This window comes from Cervus canadensis, chromosome 23 (assembly GCF_019320065.1).
Source record: "Cervus canadensis isolate Bull #8, Minnesota chromosome 23, ASM1932006v1, whole genome shotgun sequence".
NCBI classification, from domain to species: Eukaryota; Metazoa; Chordata; class Mammalia; order Artiodactyla; family Cervidae; genus Cervus; species Cervus canadensis.
The window spans coordinates 23,308,678-23,336,364 of NC_057408.1; positions in this window are offsets into that span (position 1 = coordinate 23,308,678).

Sequence of the window (27,687 nt, forward strand, 5' to 3'; positions counted from 1 at the left end):
CCTGGGCCACTGTGAAGATGGGGGAAGAGGTGAATTGGATACTTTGGCTGATAATTTAATTAGTTTAATTAATTAGCTTATGCTGGGAAGATTGAAGGCAGGAGGAGAAGGGGACGACAGAGGATGAGATGATTGGATGGCATCACCGACTCAGTGGACATGAGTTTGAGCAAGCTCCGGGAGTTGGTGATGGACAGGGAGGCCGGGTGTGCTGCAGCCCATGGGGTCACAAAGAGTCGGACACGACTGAGCAGCAACTGAACAATTAGTTAGTGGGCTTCTCTGGCAGCTCAGACAGGAAAGAATCTGCCTGCAACGCAGGAGACCCAGGTTCAATCCCTGGGTCAAGATCCCCTGGAGAAGGGAATGGCAACCCACTCCAGTATTCTTGCCTAGAGAATCCCGTGGACTCTGTCCATGGGGTTGCAAAGAGTCGGACACGATTCAGCGGCTAACACTTTCATTTTCCATTAATTAGCATCAGCCTCACACCCTCTCTCTCTGACATCCCTAACCTACACACGTGCAGTATAAGACCTAAAACAGAGACTCAATATGATGCGCTGTCTTGATACCGAGACCAAGCTGGCCTTGGATAGGCTAAGGTCAATTCCCCTCCCCACTCCACCCCTATAGAAAAGATTCCCGTGTGTACAACCCTCAACATGGGCTGCTGCGCCTTGCTGAGGGGTGAGGGGGTGTCGGTCCCCAGGCAGCCCAGGGAACGAGTCACACCAGCCAGCCGCATCCTCCCAGGGGAACCGGGGACACCTCACCCTCTTTGAGGACAGAGCCTCCTGGGTCATACTGTTCTGAGCTCAGGCTGCCGTGTGGTCCAGCTTGGCCCGCGGGCTCCTCTTCTAGGACCTTCTTCCTCCAGGGGAGTCCCTCCCTCAGCAACAGGGTGAATGGGGGTGATTAAAACAACTCAGTTCATAACTGGTCAACTCCCCAAAGTCCCCTCAAGCTTTCGCCACATGAAATCTCAGTCTGGTGAACCTCCCAGAGGGTCAAGGGTGATTCAAGGGCAGCCCCCTGCCTTCAGGCCACAGACGGGTCTCTGACCCTCTGCCTTTTAACAAGAAATGGTAAGAAGAATGATTAGAGATCAATTTCCTCTTCTTAAGCAAGAGTTGCTGTAGACACAAATTCATGGGGAAAAAAAACATGTTTCCTTCCTCTGTTAAAAAAAAATTTCCAGGCCAGGGTCTCATTCCCGTTAGTGCTCCACTGAACAGTAATTTATTCTTCTTTGCTCTACTTTCAGGCTTCTAATGTTGATTTTAAGAATAACCTCCCACCTACGACATGAATTATGTCCCCCTTTCCTCACCCAAGAAAATTCTCCAGCCTCCTCCGTGGCAGCCATTAAATAATGAACAGGTTTCAGCGATGCTTTTGGTCACAGTCACTCCGTGGCTCAAGGGTGTATTTATAGGGATCGGCAGGGACGGCAGTTTGTCACATCGGAGGCCAGTTAGCCTCCACACACCCGACCACGCTCACTCTCCTCCAAGCAGAGATGTGACAGTCACCGCCAGGCCACCTTCTGGGAGCACAGGGCCCCCCGACAGCGGGCATCGCTGGACCCGAGGGAAACGCACCCCCAGATTCGCGTCCAGCAGCTGCACGCGCTGGCCCGTCCCTCCTCGACGCATGTCACTGCCCTGGGGACTCGGCCCCAGACCCTCCAGGTTCCCAAAAAGAAGGCAAGCTGAGGACAGACGTGATCTCCAAGAGCCCTTTGAAAACTCGCCATGGAGCAGCACCCACCAGAACAAATGCTGTTGCCCCCGATGTACGATTTCTCTTTCCACTTTTCTTCTTATTATGATTTTTTTGGCTGCACTGGGTCTTAGCTGTGGCATGCAAGATCTTTAATAGTGTCCTGAGGGATCTGGTTCCCTGACCAGGGACAGAACCCCTAAGCACTGGGTGCACAGAGTCTTGGCCGCTGGACCACCAGGGGAGTCCCCCCACTTGTCTTGTTTAAACCAGCACTGATTGCAGACCTACTACTTGGCCGGTCTTGTCTCCGATGCTAAGGCCACAGTGGGTGCAGGCTCCAGTCTCCTCCCATCAGCTCCCAGGAGTGGGAGACAGAGGGAGGGAAGAAATGCAAATACCACTGAAAACAAGAGGGGAGCGGGTCCACCAAATGGGATGTGGCCAGACAACGGAGTCTCACTGGGAGATGAAAACACATGAGCTACCTGGCCAGGACACAACGTGGAGGAAACATCAGTGCAAACTGATGAGTGGGAGAAGCCAATCTGACGAGGCTACACATCGCATGATTCCAACTACATGAGATTCCGGAAAAGACAAAACTATGCAGACAGTAAAAGGATCGGTGATTCTAGTGAACAGATTTGTGGTTGCCAAAGAGGAAGGCAGTGGGGAGGGGCAGAGTGGAGTTTGAGATGAGTAGGGGTAAAGTATCACATAAAGATAAACAACAAGGTTCTGTACAACACGGGAAAGAATATTCAAAGTCCTGGGATAAACCATAATGAAAGAAATATGAAAAAAGAATACATATGTATGTATAACGGAATCCCTTTGCCACACAGCAGAAATTAACACAACACTGTAAATCAACTATACTTCAGTAAGACAATTTTTTTAAAAAAGGTCAATGATGGCCAAGACTTGGAGGAGGGGAGGGATGGATGGCTGGAACGGAGGGCTTGTAGGGCAGTGAAACTCTTCTCTACAATCCTAGCACAAGGAGTGAACCTCAATGTGAACCTGAGACTTTATAAAAATGAACTGATACCCACTCATCAATCATAATCAACAGTGGACGATGTTACTGATAACAGAAACTGCAGGCAGGAGAGAAGAGAATGTGGGAAATCAACATTCTCTTTGCTCAGTTTATCTGTAAACCGGAAGCTGTTCTAAAAAATAATATTAATTAACAATAAAAAAAACTGTATAGGAAAGGCCAGTTTTAGTACCCAGTTTTACCACCAATTCTGCCGGTTAGCAACAACTAATAATGACAGATTCATGCTGTAAAGACATAGTGGCCCTTCATCTTCACAGTAACCTGTTCCTACACCCAATTTACAGGTAACAAAACTGAGGCAGGGAAGTTGGACTGTTTGCCTAAACATACAAAGTCTGCCCCTGGCTGGCCCGGGTCTGGCTGGCTCCAGAAGCTGGGTCCTTACCCACCATCTACTTATTGCCTCTTCCCTAGAGGAGGCCACATAAGTGCTCGACAAAAGAAGGGAACATCTGACCCCACCACGGGTAGGATGGGGAGTGGCACCCTTGAGCTCCTCCTGTGTTAGGGTCATTGCTATTTAGACAACAAAGGACTGGACGTGGGCAGACCGCTGGAGTCCACACCCACCGCATTCCAGGATAAAACAGATCCAGAAGGCACTGAAAAGACACAGGTAATTAGGAAGCAATGACTCGTCAATACGGAACCCATTACGAGTCGCTGGCGATCCAAACAACGAGAGAAAAGGTTCTCTTAAAATAACAATAATTTACAAGCATTAATCACTTTAAATAAATGACGGTACAAAGCTAATGACTTGAAGCTAATCTTCAGACCAGCAAGCCATGACACCCCCAAGGCTGGCATCAATCTTCCCAGTGCGGTGGGCACCAACATCGTACTAACATATCAGGAACGCGTTCCAAGGGACTCCTATTCTAGTAGCCTCGACAATCTAAAATGAAATGTAAGATGCCAAACACCACTAAGGACAGAGGATTCTATCTGCAGAAAGAGGTGTGATTGTAGGGTCCACCCCAGGCACCCAGGCAGTCCCTCACTGCAAAGAGAGCCAAAGGGGTAATGTTATTTTCTTCCCAACCTTGAAAGACAAATCATGATTTAATCTAAAGAGCAGCTTAACCTCTATCTAAATCTGAGCATACTGCATAGCTGCTGCTACTACTTGCTGTTATTCAAAATGATAATTATTTCTTTTGAAAGTTTCCCAAGTAACAGTGATAGTCTGAGTTAGGTCATATCTTATTTACATAACTAAACTTTTATTGGGCCAAGCAATAAACCTAAGTATGATTACTAGTTGAATCGAGCATGGATTAAGGCATAAGAGAAGGTCTTATCACTTTGTGATTTTACACAACACCCATCAGGGCAGGAATTTGCTACAAATTGTCAGTAAATATATCTGATAAATTAGTAAGTCATCAGAACACAGAGCTTACGGCTTTTGGGACACTGGATTCCTGCAAATAAAAATCTACTGGAGGACCTCCCTGGTGGTCAAGTGGTTAAGAATCTGCCTGCCAACGGAGGGACACGGGTTCAACCCCTGGTCCCGGAAGATCCCACATGCCGGGGAGCAACGAAGCCTCACAATTACGGAGCCACTGTGCTCTGCAACAAAAGAAACAACTGCAGTGAGACACCCTTGCACCCCAACTACAGCGTAGAAAACAAAAACAAGGGAAAAAAATCTACTTGAACATTTTCCTCCTTCTGAGAAATCTGGGGCAGTTTCTTGACAGTGTTTATATGATTTGGGCTTATTTCATGGGGCCAATTCAGTTTGCTCACAAATGCCCTGTGTTATAATGTGATGTAATGTTCCAACAACAAGAGGTCTCCACATTGCCAAGTTTGACCAGGTGCAAATCGGCTTAATGGAGAAGAAAATGGCTACCCACTCCAGGATTCCTGTCTGGAGAATCCCAGGGACAGAGGAGCCTGGCGGGCTACAGCCCACGGGGTTGCAAAGAGTCGGACATGACTACAGTGACTTAGCACGCACACAAATGGTTTAAAAACGTACCTTTAAAAAGTTATATGAAAACATAGAAGGGAGAAAATCCTACTCTAAAAATGTTTGGAATCCTCAAATTCATAGAGGAAATACATAAATTAAAATATCTTTGTAGGACTTCCCTGGCGGTCCAGCGGTTAAGACCCTGTGCTTCCACCACATGGGGCAGAGGTTTGCTCCCTGGCCACAGATTAAAATCCCACAAGCCACATGGCCTGGCCAAAGAAAAAAACTTTCTAAGCAGACATGAAAAGAATCTGTGCACAACTACAACATTTTGAAACCATTCAAAAAATAGCATCTACTTCAATGTTAAAAAGAATGTAATACATTAGACAGGCTTCCCAGGAGACGCAGTGGTAAAGAATCTGCCTGCCAGAGCAGGAGACGTGGATTTGATCCCTGGGTTGGGAAGATGCCCTGGAGAAGGAAATGGCAACCCATCCCAGTATTCTTCCCTGGAGAATTCTACGGACAGAGGAGCCTGGTGGGCTACAGTCCACGGGGCCACAGAGAGTCAGTCACAACTGAGCACACACACGCACACACACACACACAATATGTTAAGACACTGGCTCTTCATATTTAGTTTAATATGGAGAATTAAATCACACAATGAAATGAAAAACAGTTTCAAAGAGAATTTAGAAGTCATGCTGATCCATAAAGGAAATTAATGTTATCATATCACCTTCTCTTAACTCATATAAGCTATATTCATAAGCATGTAGACATTGCCTCTTTATTAACAAATAAAACGAAGTTCTATACCATCTATCTAATTTCTCCTTTTCTTTGGGGCTTCCCAGGTGGCTCGGTAGGTAAAGAATCCACCACAATGCAGGAGATGTGGGTTCGATCCCTGGCTCGGGAAGATGCCCTGGAGAAGTAAATGGCAACTCACCCCAGTATTCCTCCCTGGAAAATCCCATGGAGAGAGGAGACTGGTGGGCTACAGTCCACAGGGTCACATCTATCTAATTTCTCCTTTGAAGTTTCCTTGGATTTTAATTTTTTATTTTACATTATAATTGATTTACCACATTCCTCTTTTAATTTCTGACATGCATTTTTGTTTGAAATAGTTGCAAAGCGCTTGCCAACGCACCTGAGTTACAGGGTCTCACTCTGGAGCATTGGAAGAGCTGACCAGCCAGTATGGAGGCAGAGTCAGTATACAGTGCCCTCTGCTGGCCAATTTGCTTAACATCTGGATTAAACAAAGTACCGGAATGTTGATGTTACTTATGAAGGGAAAAAGAAAAACAAAGATATCTTTCGTATTAGAGGTATAATTCCAGGTAGTCACCATTCACTGCTGTAGTCCCTTTATTGAGCAGGTTTTTATCTTTACTGAACAAAACAAATGGAACGCTACCTTGTACAAAGAAATATCCATTGCAAAAAATAGAGCCTATTTAGAGAATTAGGCGTCTGGTCCTGCTGCAAGCCCCAGGTTAGAAGCTACCCAGTCTGTAATCCCTTTCTTGATGTATTTGTCCTTCCCCAACATTGCCCAGCTCCTCACGGCTGCACTAGCCACTGGCACTGTAATCTTTCACCGGGGTCTTCTGCCTTGGAACTGTGAGCTCATCCACGGCAGGAGTGCATGTTGCTCACCATTGATGCCCTGAATGTCATAAACACTCCATTCTGATTTTCTGGAATGCTGCAGAATGAACTATAGGACCAAACTATGCGATTCTGCCATAAGCCTCCTGGTGATGGATTTAGAAAGATGACCTGGCTCTAGAAATATAAGAGAATTTTTAATAGTAAGAGGTGATGAAGGACAGAACATGGGCAGCATAATAAAGTTCCAGCTGTGTATTCAGTAATTTTAGAAAAGAGAGCGGGTACAACACTAGGCTAAAACCTAGATGAGTTCCTGTCCACAGCTTCTATCTGCGTTCCAGATCAGATTCTCTGGTCCAGAGACCAGTAAGCGAGGCGGGGGTGGGCGGGCCCTCCTGGGACAACAGGAGACAGAGGCAGACCTCAGTGACAGAGACACGGCGGGAGGACAAGGCAGAGAACACTCTGGCCCCGCTTTAGGGCTCACATTGACTCGCTTTTATTTGGAGTAAAACCAAAGTCACTTGAATTAAACCCTGAGATTCACATCCGGCCCTCAAGGCGCCACAGGAGCACAGGGAGGATGGAAGGATAGCTCGCATCCTTGGTGACCCCCACGCATACCAGGGTCGTGTAAACAGCCGACTCACGGGGAAAGATCCTGATGCTGGGAAAGACTGAAGGCAAAAGGAAAAGAGGGCGGGAGATGTATGGATGTGAGAGCTGGACTCTAAAGAAAGCTGAGCGCCGAAGAATTGATGCTTCTCAACAGTGGTGTTGGAGAAGACTCTTGAGAGTCCCTTGGACTGCAAGGAGATCCAACCAGTCCATCCTAAAGGAGATGAGTCCTGGATGTTGGTTGGATGGCATCACTGATTCAAGGGACATGAACTTGGGCAAACACTAGGAGGTGGTGAGGGACAGGGAGGCCTGGCATGCTGCAGCCCATGGGGTCACAAAGAGTCCGATAGGACTTAGGAACTCAACAACAACAACTCAAACCATATACCAGGAAGCTTTTCAAGTAAGAAACAAAAGCTAGAGATAATAAAGATAAAATTGTGTGATTTGACTGCTTTTATGCAGCAAGTTTTTACTGTGCCAGACAATATTACCTAAATGTCAAAATACAAGTGACAAACCGTGAAAGTTTTTGCAAAATATATGAAAAGGCTAAACTCGCCACTGTTTAAAAAGTGTTTGTGCAAAATGGAAACAAAAATACCCAAGCATCTACTAAGACACACATGGGCAATTTTCAGAGAGAAAGGAATTACAGATCACCTTTAAGAATTTGTAAATATGCTCAAACCCAACTAACGAGTAATGAAATGCAAATAAGATACCTCTTTAATCTAACACATATGGATCTAATCATGTCATGTATGGATTTAATCTAGTCATGTATAGATGTGAGAGTTGGACTATAAAGAAAGATGAGTGCCAGAGAAAAGATGCTTTTGAATGATGGTGTTGGAGAAGACTCATGAGAGTCCCTTGGACTGCAAGGAGATCAAACCTGTAAATACTGAAGGAAATCAGTCCTGAATATTCATCAGAAGGACTGATGCTGAAGCTGAAACTCCAATACTTTGGCCACCTGATGCAAATAACTGACTCATTGGAAAAGACCCAGATGCTGGGAAAGATTGAAGACAGGAGGAGAAGGGGATAACAGAGATGGTTGGATGGCATCACCAACTCAATAGACATAAGTTTGAGCAAACTCCAGGGGTTGGTGATGGACAGGGAAGCCTGGCGTGCTACAGTCCATGGGGTCACAAAGAGTTGGAAATGACTGAACTGAACTTAATCTAACAACTCTCTTTATAATCTAATCTTTAATCTAACAACTTCTAACAACTCTCAAATTGGTAATAAAAGTATTTTACAATCTTTGTGTATTAAAACAAGTATGGGCAACCAATCTTTCTAATATACTATTGTCAAGAACAGAAATTCCTACAACTTTTAGGAATTGCAGGAATGTATAGCGCGGCTGCTGCGCCTTACCTTGGACGTGGGGTTGCTCCTCTTGGCCACGCTTCTGCGCGGTCCGTCGCAGCCGGCACACTTCCCTTATGACTACACAGTGGAAGTCAGAAATAGATTTAAGGGACTAGATCTGATAGACAGAGAGCCTGATGAACTATGGACAGAGGTTCGTGACATTGTACAGGAGACAGGGATCAAGACCATCCCCATGGAAAAGAAATGCAAAAACGCAAAATGGCTGTCTGAAGAGGCCTTACAAATAGCTGTGAAAAGAAGAGAAGTGAAAAGCAAAGGAGAAAAGGAAAGATATACCCATTTGAATGCAGAGTTCCAAAGAATAACCAGAAGAGATAAGAAAGCCTTCCTCAGTGATCAATACAAAGAAATAGAGGAAAACAACAAAATGGGAAAGACTAGAGATCCCTTCAACAAAATTAGAGATACCAAGGGAACATTTCATGCAAAGATGGGCTCGATAAAAGACAGAAATGGTAGGGACCTAACAGAAGCAGAAGATATTAAGAAGAGGTGGCAAGAATACACAGAAGAACTGTACAAAAAAGATCTTCACGACCCAGATAATCACGATGGTGTGATCACTCACCTAGAGCCAGACATCCTGGAATGTGAAGTCAAGTAGGCCTTGGAAAGCATCACTGCAGTTCTGAGAGAACAGCATTGAAACAAGTATACTATCAAGGGTGAAACAGATCACCAGCCCAGGTTGGATGCATGAGACAAGTGCTCAGGGCTGGTGCACTGGGAAGACCCAGAGGGATGGGATGGAGAGGGAGGCAGAAGGGGCGGATTGAGATGGGGAACACATGTAAACCATGGCTGATTCATGTCAATGTATGGCACAAACCACTACAATACTGTAAAGTAATTAGCCTCCAACTAATAAAAATTAAAAAAAAAAAAAAGCATCACTGCAAACAAAGCTAGTGGAGGTGATGGAATTCCAGTTGACCTATTTCAAATCCTGAAAGATGATGCTGTGAAGTGCTGCACTCAATATGCCAGCAAATTTGGAAAACTCAGCAGTGGCCACAGGACTGGAAAAGGTCAGTTTTCATTCCCATCCCAAAGAGAGGCAATCCCAAAGAATGCTCAAACTACCGCACAATCGCACTCATCTCACACGCTAGTAAAGTAATGCTCAAAATTCTCCAAGCCAGGCTTCAGCAATACGTGAACCGTGAACTTCCAGATGTTCAAGCTGGTTTTAGAAAAGGCAGAGGAACCAGAGATCAAATTGCCAATATCCGCTGGATCGAAAAGGCAAGAGAGGTCCAGAAAAAACATCTATTTCTGCTTTATTGACTATGCCAAAGCCTTTGACTGTGTGGATCACAATAAACTGTGGAAAATTCTGAAAGAGATGGGAATACCAGACCACCTGACCTGCCTCTTGAGAAACCTGTATGAAGGTCAGGAAGCAACAGTTAGAACTGGACATGGAACAACAGATTGGTTCCAAATAGGAAAAGGAGTACGTCAAGGCTGTATATTGTCACCCTGCTTATTTAACTTATATGCAGAGTACATCATGAGAAACGCTGGGCTGGAAGAAGCACAAGCTGGGATCAAAATTGCCGGGAGAAATATCAATAACCTCAGATATGCAGATGACACCACCCTTATGGCAGACAGTGAAGGGGAACTAAAAGCCTCTTGATGAAAGTAAAAGAGGAGAGTGAAAAAGTTGGCTTAAAGCTCAACATTCAGAAAACTAAGATCATGGCATCTGGTCCCATCACCTCATGGGAAATATATGGGGAGACAGTGGAAACAGTGTCAGACTTTATTTTTGGGGGCTCCAAAATCACTGCGGATGGTGACTGCAGCCATGAAATTAAAAGATGCTTACTCCTTGGAAGGAAAGTTATGACCAACCTAGATAGCATATTAAAAAGCAAAGACATTACTTTGCCAACAAAGGTCCATCTAATGAAGACTATGGTTTTTCCAGTGGTCATGTATGAATGTGAGAGTTGGACTGTGAAGAAAGCTGAGCGCCAAAAAATTGATGCTTTTGAACTGTGGTGTTGGAGAAGACTCTTGAGAGTCCCTTGGACTGCAAGGAGATCCAACCAGTCCATCCTAAAGCAGATCAGTCCTGGGTGTTCATTGGAAGGACTGATGCTGAAGCTGAAACTCCAATACTCTGGCCACTTCATGCAAAGAGTTGACTCATTGGAAAAGACCCTGATGCTGGGAGGGATTGGGGGCATGAGGGGAAGGGGACGACAGAGGATGAGATGGCTGGATGACATCACCGACTCGATGGATATGAGTTTGGGTGAACTCCGAGAGTTGGTGATGGACAGGGAAGCCTGGTGTGCTGCAATTCATGGGGTCACAAAGAGTCAGACACGAATGAGCAACTGAACTGAACTGAACTGAAGATAATTATTGCCAAAGTGGACAATGTTTATCATAATCAGTCTTACATATATGCCCACAAGGATCTAGGTATTTATCTTACACATCAATTCACACTGTTACAAAGATATTTATTGCATCATATGTTGGAATAGCAAAAAAACACAAAAACTGGAAATAACAGAAATGTCCATGGAGGAGGCCGATTAAATAAATCTTGGTATCTTCATCCAGTGGAATTCTATACCGACATTTGGGACCAAAGTAGAAACAGATAAATCAATATGGAAACATTTCTGAGACATTATTCACTGGAGAAAAATGTGCAAAATAAAGACTATCATACACCCCATTTTGGGTTTAAAAATAGATATACATGCTTATTCATCCACAGCATTGCTCTGGAAGAGTATGGGATGACCACTGGGCAGTGGGACTGGGGAGGAAGGAGTTGAGGGAAAGGAGGACTTAAGTTTCCACTGTAGAGAGCATACTCTGGTATTGCTTCGTTATTTTTAACTATATTCTTACGTTACTGTTTCAAAAAATAAGTTTTAAAAACTACTTTAAAAAGCAGAAAAAGAACTCTCTCCAGAAATTCTGTGCCTAGAATGCGGATTGTGTTTAGTCCAGGAACATGAAGCCACTGTGTCATAGTTTCTAGTTTGTCAAATGGCACACAGGGTGGGGCTGGCAAGACAGAGAGGAGCTGGTGGCTCTGGGGGCCCAGATACCCGCAGGAACAAACCAGGGACGCAGGGACCCAGGCAGCCACTCCGCCCCACGGCCCCGGTCGCCCAGGAGAGAGGCATTCCCGGCAGACGAGCTGGCCGAGGACTCAGGGGTCCAGGGGCCTTGAGGGGTCTTTGAATGCAGTACAGAAACCTGCTCCAGGGCTGCACCTCCTCACTCAGCCAACCCAGGTTCTACTGCAGAAACGTGGAGAAGGAAATGGCAACCCACTCCAGTGTTCTTGCCTGGAGAATCCCATGGATGGAGGAACCTAGCGGGCTACAGTCTATGGGGTTGCAAACAGTGGGATACGACTAAGCAACTCACACACACTCTCTCTCTCGAGAAATGAAGACCGTGTAATCCCTGTAGAGCTCGTACTTGCAGACCTAACAAAAACTCTGGTATTACATGGTCTCAGGAAAAAATAAAACAGAAGAACAAAAATTATCTGGCCCCTGCCCTTCACCATCACGTCGATGAAACACACATGCCGAGAGCCCTCAGCATCAGAGGTCTTGCTCAGACCGCCGCACGGTTCCGCAAGCCCGTACGTACTGCACGGGCCTCGATTTTCCACGGCATTGACCCCTGGTACTCAGCAACAGCCAAGACTCGTCTGAACTTTCAGTGCTGGAATCCTGTTGATGGTTTTGAGTGTCTGGTTCCCTGGACAAAATGTGTCAACTTTCATAGCTGATTACAAGCATCTTGGAAATCAAATGTATAAATTATATCCCCTTGTTTCTTAAGGAATTCACCTTTCCATGATCCCTTTGTAGCTTTGGTCATTTCTCCGCCATCATGAAAGGAAGAAAGAGAAAGAAAGAAAAGGAAAATCTATTTTCAAAAGAGAAAATTTAACTGATAGGTTTCTAAGGATCTTTAATTGGTTGATATTTACAAGGTGATGATGCCTTGTTTTAAAATGACTCAAAGCTTGGCGTGGTTGATGCCAGCAATGTTATTCATGCATGTGTCTTCTCATATTTATTAGATGACATTACCTAACATTGTCTAATACAATGAACCTAGCAAGATCTCTATCAGTACTAACCAAATCAATGAAACGATTGATCAGTGATGACTGCAAATTAATTAGGCATTGCACAAAGTCATTCTCGATACTGAGCTATTACGAGATATCGTGGAGTGAAAGAAGGCATTGTGCACAGAGTTACGATTCATCTATTCTTTTTTATTGTTTTTCAGTTGGAGGAAAATTGCTTTACAGTGCTGTGTTGGTTTCTGCCATACCACAAGGGGAATCTGCCATAACTATACATAGATCACCTTCCTCTAGAGCCTCCCAGCCCTCTAGGTCATCAGAAGAGCCAGGCTGGGCTCCCTGAGTGATGCCTCGACATCCCGCCAGCTGTCTGTCTCACACATGATGGTGCGTATCCGTCGATGCTGTTCTCTGCACTCGTCCCACTCTCTCCCTCCCTCACCGTGTCCACAAAGTCTGTGCCCCGAACCTCTGTCTCCAGTCCTCCCCTGCAAACGGGTTCATCAGGACCATTCTTCTAGATTCCAGGTACAGGCGTTAATGCACATTTGTTCTTCTCTTTCTGACTTATGTCACGCTGTGTAACAATCATCTGCTCACTCACTCATCCTCCATGCTCGTCGACCCCTTACAGGTTGCGACCTTCAGTAGGCCTTCTCTGTGTTTTGGCGCACACCGCTCTCAGCCAGGCATGCTCACTAACCCGCACCACCAAGCTTTCAGAACAATCCTCTAATCTACCTAGCGGAAACGCAGATCAAAATGTCTGAAACTCAAGGGAGAGTCAGTGCCAAAAACATAAGAGAGGAAAAAAAGTGTCAAGAATATCATGCAGATGTATGACTTTATTTTACGATACATTGTTGAATTTATCACCAATCAACTTGGACTCAGTCTATAAATGACATACTGCTCTTCTTGGGCCAGCATAACTCCTTTACCCCTGATCCCTGCATCATACATCTCTGGAGCACATCTCCTCTGAGTTCTTCTTAAAAATGTCACGGACAGACCAAGGGCTATAAGAGTCACCCCTGGTCAAAAGTAGATGCTCTTCTTCTACCTGGCGCCTACTTCCTTTGATCCATCATTTTGACCCCCAACTGTAGCGAGAAGGGTTGCATCCATTTTATTGAGGACACGCACCATCAGCATTTGCCATTTAAGCCCACAGTAATCCTGTAATGTTGGTGCTCTCACAGGCTCCATTCGTGGCTTCAGTGATGTTAATTCTCCCAGGATCTTACAGTGGCATCAAAGCTGTCTGGCTCCAAAGACATTACCATGCTCTCATCTAACTCAGAAGGGCTTTTCTCAGGCTTTCCCCCCACCTAGGCATTGCCTCTCCTTTACTGCCTCCAAAATCAGCAGCAACATGTTTCATGATTTCAGGGTCCTGAACATTTGTAGTCAGAATCTCTGTCAGGAATGGTCCCTAAATTGATACCATCACCTTTTTCATCCGGAGGCTTACTCCAAAAAGAGCAGACACGTTGAGCAGCATCCTCTTGGCTCTCTCTGTAGATATTAAATACCAACGATGGTTGTAGGTGAAGATGGAGGAAGAAGCAGACACAGAACACTGAAACTTCTGCCCGCGGAAAGCTCTGAAAGCCGTTCGGCATTAGCTGAAAAATGACTCGTCAACAAAAAGACCACATTAAAGAAGATAGTTTTAATAAAATGTTGATGAGCTCCTTTAATCCAAAGGTTAATAACCAGGAGCACTTCCAAAATGGTATTTCGCTGGTACCTCAAAGCTGTCAACATGAAACTTACTTCCCAAACCCTGACCCTGTGCATCAACCAGAGTGTGGCAGTTCTCAGATTCATGCTGCCTTGTTGCCATCGATGGTAATTAAAACACATTTACATTCGTCATGAACATAAACTGATCAGGGAATGAATTTCTTCTAACTCATCTTGCTCACAAAAGATGATCTCCTTATAAGAATTATGATTCTATAGAATTATTAGCTTTTTTTTTTTTTTTAAAGAGAGCATCAATGTCTCCTTCAGGACATTTGTGTCTTTGGTATTAAAGAGAGAACTAGATTAATCCTATATTAATCCTGAGAGCTCTAATCCTCTTTTTATTTTCAAATCTCTATCAGTGCAGCGTGAGCAGCGTTTAAACCGTCATCTCATCTTCTATTTGCCAGTGTTTTACACACCGAGATTTTTTTTTTCTAAGGACTCTACCATCTTATGATCACACTTACCCTGCTCCCTGGAGGCTTCTGAGTCAGCCCAAAAAAAAGAGAGCAAACTGGATTTCAGAGCGGCTCTCAGCCCTGCGAAGTCACTGCCAGATAACCTCCAGCTTTAATGCAGTAGCTTGGGAGTTCCCACCGCCAGTGACTGCTGCCAACAGTGGGTCTCTGCAAAAGCCTTTGCTTCCACCCTCAGAGCAGGAAACTCCTCGTTGGTTTATCAGCTGTGACTGCCAGCAGGCATTCACTGTAGGTAGGGAGTCTCAAAAGTGCAATAACAGAACCGGCGCTGGCAGAGGCCTCCCGGAAATAATTGAATCTGCGTGTCTGGGAACTCAGTGCTTTGACTCTGGACGGCAGGCGGGCTTGGCCCCCCTCGCTTCAGTCAGGCCTGTAACTGGACCAGGTCGAGTAATTACAGGTGGAGTCATGCCAACCCCCATCTGTGTCTTCCAGCTGGGACTTAAGTTGGGGGAAGAAGATGCCTTTTCATCCGCAGGATCTCCGCCAAACTGACCCGTCCCTCACTGCCACCAATGTTTATGATATTATAATCACCAGCAAACTATTTCAGAGAGTCTATGCGGTGGAGGGTGGTATGCTATCATTTCCTAACAACCAAAGTTTAGCAAACTTTCTATGCGTCTCCAGGGAATTCTTTGTTAGGCTCACACAGGGACCTCCCTGAGAATCTGCTGGAGAGAATAGGAAAAGAGCTGTCTCATTCTATAACATTTAAGCCAAATTTCAGTTAAAAAATTCTTGGAGAAAATCGCCTTAATTTGTAAAACAGATTTCAAATAAATATATCTATGCACATAGTATTCACTCCAGTGTTTGCACACGAAATCCTAGCTGTGAATTGCTATTATTTTACTATATTCTGACTCTCTTAAAGAACAGACTCATGCATTTTCAGACCAACTGGAAGTGACTGGTGATGACATACCTCTGTCCAGTGTCAGGTCGGGGGAAGGAGAGAAGGAGCACATTGACCGTCTGCCCAAACCCAACGTGAACAGCTGTAAATAAATGTACAACTAGACACTTCATCATTTACAGAAAGCTCTGCCTCTAATGTGCTGAGGGTACGACACAGCCTCTGTCAACATCCTGGCTGAACGTATGGTTAGTTACATTTGTGCTGCTCCTGGATAAAGAAGGTGGTGGCCATCAGCCCCCTAGAGGCTGCCCTAAACCTGGGCTCCTGCAGGTCAGCTGGAAAGAATCTGCCTGCAATGTGGGAGACCTCGGTTTGATTCCTGGGTCAGGAAGATCCCCTGAAGAAGGGATAGGCTACCCACTCCAGTATTCTTGGGCTTCCCTGGTGGCTCAGCTGGTAAAGAATCCGCCTGCAATGTGGGAGATCTGGGTTCGATCCCTGGGTTGGAAAGATCCTCTGGAGAAGGGAATGGCTACCCATTGCCAGTATTCTGGCCTGGAGAATTCCATGGACTGTATAGTCCCTGGGGTCGCAAAGAGTCGGACAATACTGAGTGACTTTCACTTTCACCAATGTCTGGGATCTAAGGCCTGATGATCTGAGGTGGAGTTGATGTGATAATAGTAGAAATAAATACACAATAAATTAATGTGCTTGAATCATCCCAAAACCATCTCCCCACCCCCTTGTCTGTGGAAAAACTGTCTTCCATAAAACTGGTCCCTGGTGGGAAAAGACTGGGGACTGCTGTCTTATAGAAGGGAACTGAGAGTTCCTCTTTGCCTACCTACCCCCTTGGTGGAAGCGGACTGGACCCCAGCATGTCCGCTTGAATGGAGACCTCCACTAGGTCTTGACTTGGCATCTAGAAGTGGCTCCAAGTGAGGCTGGGACCCCTGGAGATGCCTAAGTGCCACCCAGCAACCTTCTCCCAAACCATCCAAATTCCCCTTTTTCCTAACCGGTGTGTACCTCTCAGTCACTACGTCAGGTCCGACTCTGTGACACCATGGACTATAACCCACCAGGCTCCTCTGTCCCTGGGATTTTCCAGGCAAAAGTCCTGAAATTGGGTGTCATTTCTTTCTCCAGGGGGTCTTCCTGACACAGGGACTGAACCCGCATCTCCTGCATTGGCAGCAGGTTCTTTACCACCGAGCCACCCGGGAAGCCTCCCTAATCTATACCCCGTGGACCTTTGACCTTAACCAGTGGGTCTCCCCCTGCCGTGTCCTGGCTCCCCTCCACCCAGGCTCAGCCCCTCGCGCACCTTCAGTTTAAGGCTTCTGGAAAGGGGGCGGCACCACACCTGGGCCCGAGTCATCCCCGAGATGCAGGAAAAGGCGCAGAGTGATGCCAGCCTGCAGCCGTCACCAACCGAGGTGGCGCCATCGGAAGGACTCTCTGGGCAGCAGCACACTTGCTTCCGGTTGGGTGTCTGCTTGTTTATCTTCTAAGAAAGCCACATGCTAATGGGAATCAAGTGAAAACCAAAAGTCTTTAATTAAGAAAGGGAGCCAGTGCCCCCGGGGCTGCTGCTAATTATATTTGGATTTTAACACCGATGATCCTTAGTCTTTGTCTAGAAAGGTGGCTCTCAGTCTTGGCTATGCAGACTCACCTGGGGAGTGTGGAAAATTCCTGAAACCCCTACCACATGTCAGACAATTGAGTCAGAATTGCTGAAGGCAAGGCCCAGGCGTTGATCATTTCCAAGGCTCCCAGGGGATCCCAATGTGTGACCCGCGTCCTCACATATGTAGTTACCAGTGTGTGTATGTGTGTGTTTGTGTGTGTGTGTGTATGTATGTGTGGATGTGTCTGTTTATCTGTGTTTGTGTGTATGTGTGTATATGTGTACGTATGTGTGTGTTTGTATGGGGGGGCATGTGTGTATATGTGTGTCTGTTGGGGTATATGAGTATGTAGTGCAAGCTCGTGTGTATGTGTATATGTGTGTGTGTGTATGTGGTTGTCTATGTTTGTGTATGTGTGTGTTTGTGTGTGTATTTGCATATGTGTATGTTTATTGTTTCTGTGTATGTGTGTATATGTATATGTAGGTTCTAGTCTGGAAGAACCTTCTTTAACTAGTTTTTAATCCTTCTCATTTCAGCAAGTTTACATAAAGGAGCTCCCTGGCGGATCAGCAGTAAAGAATCCACCTGCCAATGCAGGAGGTGTGGGTTCAATTCCCCGGGAAGACCCCCTGGAAGAGGAAATGGCCACTCACTCCAGTATTCTCACCTGGGAAATCCCATGGACAGAGGAACCTGGCGGGCCACAGTCCAGACGGTCACAAAAGAGTCAGACATGACTTATCGACTGAACAACAACAAATACAATGCAATACATTTCTTCATGCAAAAATTATAATAAAAATAATAACTAGTATCCCCCACTAAGAGTTCACTCTTCCAGAAGGATGAGATGTATAAAAGTTAAGGATGACGAATTCCATCAAAAGGAGGTAAAACATATGCACTAGAAAACCCAATGGGACTTGATGTTTGCAAATATCTATAAACTGACAGATTTCAATATGCAAAGAAGATGTCTGGAAGGATAAACATCAAACTTCTAAATGTGATCCCATCTGGGGTGTTGAATGAGATAAGAAAGAACGGCCTTTTATTTTTTAATATTCTTCATTTTTGAAATTATTATAAGGAAGATGTGTTTTGAAATTTTAAAATGCAAACTCAATGAGGAAAATTTCTTTGCAATTTGAGATTTTTGAGCTGGAAGTGAGGACTTGGGATTGCAAACTAAGGCTTTACCCAGTGACAAAACATGGGTAGGATAGAATAATAAAAGAAACAGTAATCACTCAAACACTTGGAAGAGCAAAATTCTGGCAGATTAATATAAATGAGCTACAGAAAATTCACTTTTTAAAGGTAGCCAAGTCTATTCATTGAGAATAGGCAAGAGTCATTCTTTATGGTTGTACAGAAGAACTATCTGAAGCTAAGGGCCGGAAAACTAAATGTGTAGTAGGTTTTGACTCTGGCAGAAAGATGACAGAGGAGGAAAGAAAATAGGGGGGGATTGGAGAAGGAAATGGCAACTCCCTCCAGCGCTCTTGCCTGGAGAATCCTGTGGACAAAGAAGCCTGGTGGGCTGCCGTCTATAGGGTCGCACAGAGTCAGACACGACTGAAGTGACTTAGAAACAGCAGGTTTTGACTCTGGCAGAAAGATGACAGGAGGAAAGAAAGTAGCTGGGATCAGAAAGAGACTGAGTGGCACAGAGATGCAAGAATTAAAGTCAACGAGGAGCTGGCTGAGCATCCGAGGAGCAAGACGGACTCGCCCAATTTCAGAACCAGTGAGGAGGAGGAGGAGACCAAGATTTTCAGCCACAATTACCCTACAACAGACGGAGAGCCGGAAAACAGCCACAGTGCCCCTAACTACAGTCCACGCAGGGGGCCAGGGGAGGGTGCTCGCCACACAGTGGGCTGTGGGGAGTGTGGCCTGGGGCAGGGTCCTGCTGGGGGACAAGCCTGGCTGTCAGAGACACAAGGAGAGCAAAGTGGCCCTTCTTTCCTTCCACTTTTTAAAGGTTTGAAAGAGAATTAGATGTATTTATGGTATACATCATGTCTTGATAGGCACAGTGAAATGACTGCTACAGTCAAGTTGTTACACTCATCGCCTCCTCACATACGTAGTTACCAGTGTGTGTATGTGTGTGTTTGTGTGTGTGTGTATGTATGTGTGGATGTGTCTGTTTATCTGTGTTTGTGTGTATGTGTGTATATGTGTACGTATGTGTGTGTTTGTATGGGGGGGCATGTGTGTATATGTGTGTCTGTTGGGGTATATGAGTATGTAGTGCAAGCTCGTGTGTATGTGTATATGTGTGTGTGTGTATGTGGTTGTCTATGTTTGTGTATGTGTGTGTTTGTGTGTGTATTTGCATATGTGTATGTTTATTGTTTCTGTGTATGTGTGTATATGTATATGTATGTGTTTTTGTGTATATGTGTGTTTGTATGCGTGGGTATATGAATATGGATGTGTGTGTGTTTATGTGTCTGTGTATTTTGCATATGTGTGTATATGTGTTTGTGTGTATATGAGTGTGTGTATATATGAGTGTGTGTGTGTATGTGTGTGTATAAGTGTGTTTGTGTGTGTATATGTGTTTGTATGTATATGAGTGTGTGTATGTATGTGCATGTGTGTGTGTGTTTATATGTGCCTGTGTTTGTGTGTGTATATGTGTATGTATGTGTGTGTTTGTGTGGGGGGGCATATGTGTTTATGTATGTCTGTGTGTGGGAGAGTATATGAGTATGTAGTGCATGCTCATGTGTGTGTATGTGTATACATGTGTTTGTGTGTATGTGTATTTGCATATGTGTATGTTGTTTGTGTGTATATGTATATGTATGTGTATGTGTTTTTGTGTATATGTGTGTTTGTATGCATGGGTATATGAGTATGTATGTGTGTGTGTTTATGTGTTTGTGTATGTTGCATGTGTGTGTGTGTTTGTGTGTATATGTGTGTGTATATGAGTATGTGTGTGTGTGTATATATATGTGTTTGTGTGTATATGAGTGTGTGTGTATAAGTGTGTGTTTGTGTGTATACAAGCGTGTGTATATGAGTATGTGTGTGTGTATATATGTGTTTGTGTGTATATGAGTGTGTGTGTATAAGTGTGTGTTTGTGTGTATATAAGTGCGTGTGTATATGAGTATGTGTGTGTGTGTATATGTGTTTGTGTGTATATGAGTGTGTGTGTATAAGTGTTTGTATATAAGTGTGTGTGTATATGAGTGTGTGTGTGTTTGTGTGTATGTGTGTGTATATGTTTGTATGTATATGAGTGTGTGTATTTGTATATATGTGTTTGTGTGTATATGAGTGTGTGTATAAGTGTGTTTGTGTGTATATAAGTGTGTGTGTATATAAGTATGTGTGTGTGTATGAGTGTATATGTGTTTGTGTGTATGTGTGTGTATATGTGTTTGTATGTATATGAGTGTGTGTGTGGGGGGGGGCGGTGAAAGCAATTGAGATCCACTCTGGCAGCAAGTTCCCGGTGTACCACACAGTATCACTAACTGTGGTCACCATCCTGCACATTCGCAACACGTGGATGAGCCTGGAGGAGCTGTGCGGAGGGAAATAGGCAGACACAGAACGCCAAACCCGGCCCGGTCCCGCCTCCCTGCAGAGCCTACAAAAGCCGAATTCCCAGACACAGACCCACGGAGGGGACGGGCGGGGGGTTGCTGGCCGGGGGCAAAGCCGCAGCCCTGCAGGAGGAGCGGGACCCCGCTCCTGACACCATCTGGAGGAGGACTTGCAGGAGCGGGCAGCTCAGAGTGCCATCTGCAGAGAAGCAGGAAGGTGAGCCACGAATCAAAGGGCCGCGGAGCCCCCAGGACCCCGCGAGAGGCCCGGGCCTGACCCGCAGAAGGGAGAGAGCCCGCCAAGTGAGGAACAGCCCGGGCGGCTGCGGCGCCCTCTGAATCCCAGTCCGCCTGTGTCCTGTTATTTCCTCCCTTTCCCAAGAGCCGGGGCGGAGCCCCGTCTGGACTTCTTGCTCCGTGGGGCTCTGGCTCCCGGAAGGAGGGGAAGGCAGCGGTGGACGCGGGTCCTGGATGACGGTCACCGTGGACCCGCCTTAGCAATGCCCAAGCAGCTTTTAAATACGCCAGCTCCTGGAGTGCTTGCCAAACCCATGGACCAGAATGTCAAGGGGGCGGGGCCAGGGACTGAGCGTGAACCCACCACCCAGGTGGTGCGTGCCGCCGTGTTTGCTCGGCTGGAAGGCGCAGTGAGCTGGAACACATAAAACCAGAGAGATGCCGTCAGCCTCCCGGGTCTCCTGGGACTCAGGCAAGCCACTTCATATGTCCCCATCTCGGGCCAAATGCTTCCTGCAGGGTCTCCGGCACAGAGCAGTCCTCAATGATAGATAAGCACCGTTTGGTCACAGTGGGCAAAAGTAAAAGTGGCCTGTCCCCCTTCTCCCCATCTGTCTAGCAGCACAAATTGCACCTTTTTTTTCAACCTGCTTTGATGTACACCTCTGATTCTTCTGACTTCTAAAACAGTGGGTATTTTTAATATCTTTATGGAGATGATTTATGTAAGTCACAGTAATGTAAAGACAAGGTTTTTTTCTCTTGAGGAGAAAACAAGATGAAAGCAACAGGAAACATCCTACTTTTTGCCTCGTCTCAATCAAGAAGATATTTCATTGCTCCCGTGTAAACTGTCTCAGGCCAAACACCCTCCATCACACCTGTATCATCTTCCCCATCATATCCACAGCGGCTAGTGCAGTGATAAGAAATCTTAATTCCAGTAATGAACCATTTACTTCTGTTGGGGAAAAAAAAAATCTAATTTGTAGTTAAAAGTATTCTTCTAAATATGTAGATGAAATAGCTTCTCGCTAAGCAGTTGAGGGAAATTATATACAAGGCCTTGAAGAAATTTGTTAGACATCAATGATTTAAATATGCATAAACTAGAACTAATGAGATGTATGAGAATTATTAGTCAATAACAGAGATGGAGAAAATGAGTGCTGATCTGAAAATGCAAGGATGTGAAGGGGGACACAGGAAACTGGGGGTTTGGGGGAGGGTCCTGGCAGCTCTGGCCTGACTCATGCCGTGGTGGGGTGGGGGACACAGTATGCAACCCCCCTTTCTAAGTGTGACCATTAATCCTCTGTGTCATCGACTTGATTGGGCCACAGGACACCCAGGTATTTGGCCAAACATTATTCTGGGTGTGGCTGTGAGGGTGTTTTTCTAGATGAAGTTAGAAAAGTTTTCTAACTTTGAATTGGTCTCAGTAAAATAGCTGGCCCCTCCCAACATGAGCAGACCTGATCCTGAGGGTCTGGACCAAACAAAACAGCTGACGAGTGGAGAATCCAAGCTCTCTGGTGGACTGATTTTAAGTTGGGACATGGGTTATCTCCTGCCTCAGGACTCAGACTGGACCCAGAACAGACACTGCCAGCTCTTCTGGTTCTCAGGCCTTTGGACTTGGACTGGAACTTTTCCTCTGTCTCAAGCTTGCCTTGTATACAAGTATATAAATATAATAATTTATAATAAATATGCATATATGTATAATAATTTACATTATAATAAATAGGTTATAGCCAATGAAAATAAACAAATTATGTTATTAAATATACATAAGAAATTATAAGAATATATATGTATGTGTGTGTGTGTATATATATATATATATATATGTATAAGTAAGTGTTATTCACTCAGACGTGTCCATCTCTTTGTACCTCCATGGACTGTAGCCCACTCCTCTGTCCATGGAATTCTCCACGCAAGAATACTGGAGTGGATTGCCATTCCCTTCTCCAGGGGATCTTCCTAACCCAGGGATTGACCCAGGTCTCCCACACTGCAGGCAGATTCTTTACCATCTGAGCTACAAGGAAGCAGCTTTGTTTTAATATATGTATATATAGATATACATACATACACCCTTATGTTGTGTAGAACTCTACAACTCTAGTCTGTAGAACTCAGACTAATACACTGGGTGTGTGTGTCTTAATTTCTAAAATGAGGAAATCGCATCAAGTGTCCTCAAGGCCCTGTTCATTTGCACATTCAATGGGATTTGAACAGGGACTCTCCTGTGATTCAAACTTCTTTGGAAAAACCACCAATTATAACCAGTTAGTAACTGTGTGACTCTAAGGAAATCACCAGCCCTCTCTGATGCTTAGCTTCTCAGTAAAACGAATCAGTTATTCACAAACCCCATTCCTAAGAGCTTGCAGGGAACATCACACTTTGGTAGGTAAACTTTGCATGTGCCACTTTTTGGACCTTTGTTTACATTAGTTAAAGCCTATGGAGTTTAAATATTGACCCGGCAAACTGAACTTCTTTAAAATGCAGTGGACTGAAAATAAGGACAAATACTGTCTCAAATCAGCGCTGTGAATGAGTTTTGGCAACACAGTCTAAAGGATGGGTGGATTACTTCTGAAACAAACAACCCAGGGCTGCTCCTCCAGGACTGTTCCCGTCTGTGCTGTTACATCTGAACCACTGAGACCCGCTGCGCGGGGAGATGCTTCTCTCTGGACCAAAGCCGACAAGACCCAGCTTGAGCAGGGATGGAAAACCCCACTCCCCTTCTGTGCCACCATCTTCCTTCAGTGGTAAGAAGTCACAACTTTGACTTCCCTATTTGGCTAGAAATCCTTTTTTCCTTCCCTTCTGTGTCTTTATTCATTCAATCAATCATGTACTGGGTGCTGTGAGCCTGCACTGATCTGGGTGCTTGGGATCTGTCGGTGAATAATGCAAAGCAGGACTCCTGCCCTCTACATTCTAATGGGGAAGATAAAGACAACAGACATCATAAATATGTAAATAACAGCAATCTTGAAGGTGGTAAGTGCTCTGGAAGAAGCAAAAATACAGCAGGGAAAACCAGCACTACCTAGCTTGAGCAGAAGCAAAAAGAGGGACTTCCCTGGCCATCCAGTTGCTAAGACCCAGTGCTCTGAATGCACGGTGCCCAGGTTCAATCCCTAGTTGGGGAACTAAGATATTGACTCATGGGCACAGCCAATTTTTTTAAAAAAGCACAAAGAATAATTGGAGATCTCTCTCTCTCTCTCACACATACACACACCCCTCCAGTCCATTCCCATTACAAAACTTCTTTACCTACAATATTATTCGATGCCACACGTCACCTTTGAGAAAGGTATCTTGTTTCCTACATTCACCAGTTTAGGACTCCACTTTCTCCCCTCCCAGGGGATGCAGGATGACAACTCTGCATTAATTGGATCCATGACCCAGAACGTAACATCACTTTCAGATGGTACCACGCCAGTATAATGAGGACGTTTTCCTAGCTTTCCAAAGTCAGGTTGTGATCCTTTTATAACCTGCTCTTTCACATAAGCTTCAATAGGACTTCTGCTCAGTCTGGACAGGGACTTGGGAGTATTCAGGATGGTTTGTACTTTTTTCATAACATTCAAGGGAAACCATCGATCATTCTTCCGCCCCTAAACTAGTGAGGATTTTTGCCTTAAGCACTGTGCTTCTCCTCTGTGATTTTAGCTGATTTCTTCAGTAATGTTTCTTTCACCTGCCGGGATGGCTGTGCCCCTGTGTCCTGGAACACCTGATTGCTTGGCTCACGTCTCAGGCACGTTTCCCCTGAACTTCCTGATTGCTCAGATCTCGGTTCTATCAGTTCCTTTCCTTTCTGCCCTGTTTTAAACTTCAGAGACTTTGAACTTGCATCTCCTTCTGAAGCGGCCATAACCTGTTCTGTGTAAGAGCTTTGGTGCTGACTTGGATAAAGAATTAGCCCTGAGGCTGGCAAAAGTCCTGTGGTTCTGAAATCCCCACTAATAAGACTGCCCTGCAGTTAAACGGCCATAACAAACAATAATAGTCTATCCACGTTATACACCAGGATGCCCGCTGCTTTACTGACTGGCAGAAAACAATTCCCATTTCATGAAACAATAAAAATTTAAATGGAGTGTATAAACTCTCCCAAGGTCACTGCCTCTAACCTTATAACATCGGCAATGAGGGCTGTAAACCCGACCGTGGACCATTTGATCCGGGAGAAGCCAGAGCGTCCGCTGCGGTGCTGAGTGTGCGGAATTCCATCAGCGCGCGCGCTACCGCCCTCAGACCTTGACATCAGGAGACGGCAGGGACCTCGCCTCCCTCCCCAAGTCTGCCAGACGCCTTCCTGGTAGCTACTGCGGCCTGCCAGGCCCGCTGAGTAATGCTGCATGTCTGTGCCACCTACACTCTTGGGGGCATAAGGAGGGATCGCTCTTGGTAACTGACTGACCATCCACGTGATGGCCAGCCTCCACGGCTCCTTCTGCCACCCAGCCTCCTCCAGTGAGCCCAGGGCCTGCGAGAGAGAACTCTGTAAGATTTTAGCAACTGACAAACTCAATCACCAGTTTCTCAGTCGTAAAGATCTGTATCTCTCTTGCAAATATATATAGCAGAGGGCAAAAACTGAGTGAATCCCACAGTGGAAAGGGAAACTGAAGGGTAATCTAGCCCAGCTGCCTTCTTCCTCCATGAAAGGACTCCAAAACTATCCCAGCTAAAAGTATCAGCCTCATAAAAACATAGGGAAATACTCTGATAATATAAATACGTGGATTCAATGAAATCCCTATCAAAATAAAAGTGGGCTTTGTGGTAGGAATCATAAGCTGATCCTAACTGAATGTTCTTATAATGCTGCTGCTGCTAAGTCACTTCAGTCGTGTCCAACTCTGTGCAACCCCATAGACGGCAGCCCACCAGGCTCCCCCGTCCCTGGGATTCTCCAGGCAAGAACACTGGAGTGGGGTGCCATTTCCTTCTCCAATGCATGAAAGTGAAAAGTGAAGGTGAAGTCACTTAGTCGTGTCCCACTCTTAGCGACCCCATGGACTGCAGCCTACCAGGCTCCTCTGTCCATGGGATTTTCCAGGCAAGAATACTGGAGTGGGGTGCCATTGCCTTCTCCTCTTATAATGCAAAGGACCTCAAACAATTCTGAAAAAGAAGATCACAGGTGGAGGCCTGACACTACCCAGTTCCACGGTGATGATAAAGTCACCGTAACACAACAGCGTGGTCCTGACATAGGGACAGGCACACAGACCCATGGATCAGAACTGAAATTCCCCAAATAAACTGTTATATTCACGGTCAATTGAATTCTGACAAATGTGCCCAGGAAATTCAACAAATGGTGCTGAGACAGCTGAATAGCCACACACACACACACAAAAAACTGAAAACCTCATCATACATCATACATCAAAATTAATTCAAACTGGATTATACATGTAACTGCAAGAGATAAAAGTATCAAACTTCTACAAGAAAACAAAAGAGAAAATTGTAGTGACCCTGGGTAGGGCAAAGCAGAGTCAAGTAGTCGTACTTGACTCTCAAGTACGACACCAAAAGCATAATCCATAAAAGGAAAAAATTAATAAAACTCTTGCAAATCATATACCTGATAACATGAATTACATTCAGAATGAAGAACCCATAACTTAATGGGCAAAAGATGTGAACAGACATCTCAGCATGGAAGAGACACAAATGGTTAAAGAGTACAGGAAAAGCTGCTCGTGAGGAAATTCAATTTATTTTTAAAACCCCACTGAGAACCAGTCCACACCAGCATGACTACTGTCAATAAGAGAGACGATGACAAGTGTCAGCAAGCATATGAACAAAACTGAATCCCCACACACTGCTGGCAAGGATGAGAAATGGTGCAGCCGCCATGGAAAATAGTCTGGTGGTATCTTGAAAACTTAAACACAAATGTATTGCACAACCTAGCAATTCAACTTCTGGGATTTAACCCAAATGAAAACATGTGCATGAGTGTTTGCAGCAACAGCATTCATAATAACCAAAAACAGATGAACGGTTAAACAATATGTGGCATATTCATACCACGGATGATTATCCTGATAATTAAAATGAATGAGCTATTGCTACAACACACTAGAACAAAAACATATGCTACATGCACGAAGCCAAACACAAAAGACTACACACTGTATGGTTCCACCTATCTGAACTATCCAGAAAAGGCTAATTTATAAAGACTGAAAGCACATCAGTGGTTGCCTAGGGTTAAGTGGTGGTGGAGACAAGAATTAACTGCAAATGAGCAGGAGGTTACACTTGGAGGGATGGAACTGTTTCCAAACTGGATTGTGCTAATTGTTGTACAAGTCTATACATTTATCAAAAATCATTTGACTATACATTTACAAAGGGTGGGTATTACAGTGTATACATTAAACCTCAATAAAGGTGTTTGATTAAAAATCTAACCGTACGTATGTCAGTCAGTTCAGTTGCTCAGTCATGTCCGACTCTTTGAGACCCCATGAACCGCAGCACGCCAGGCCTCCCTGTCCATCACCAACTCCCAGAGTCCACACAAATCCATGTACATCAAGTCGGTGATGCCATCCAATCATCTTATCCTCTGCCGTCCCCTTCTCCTCCTGCCTTCAATC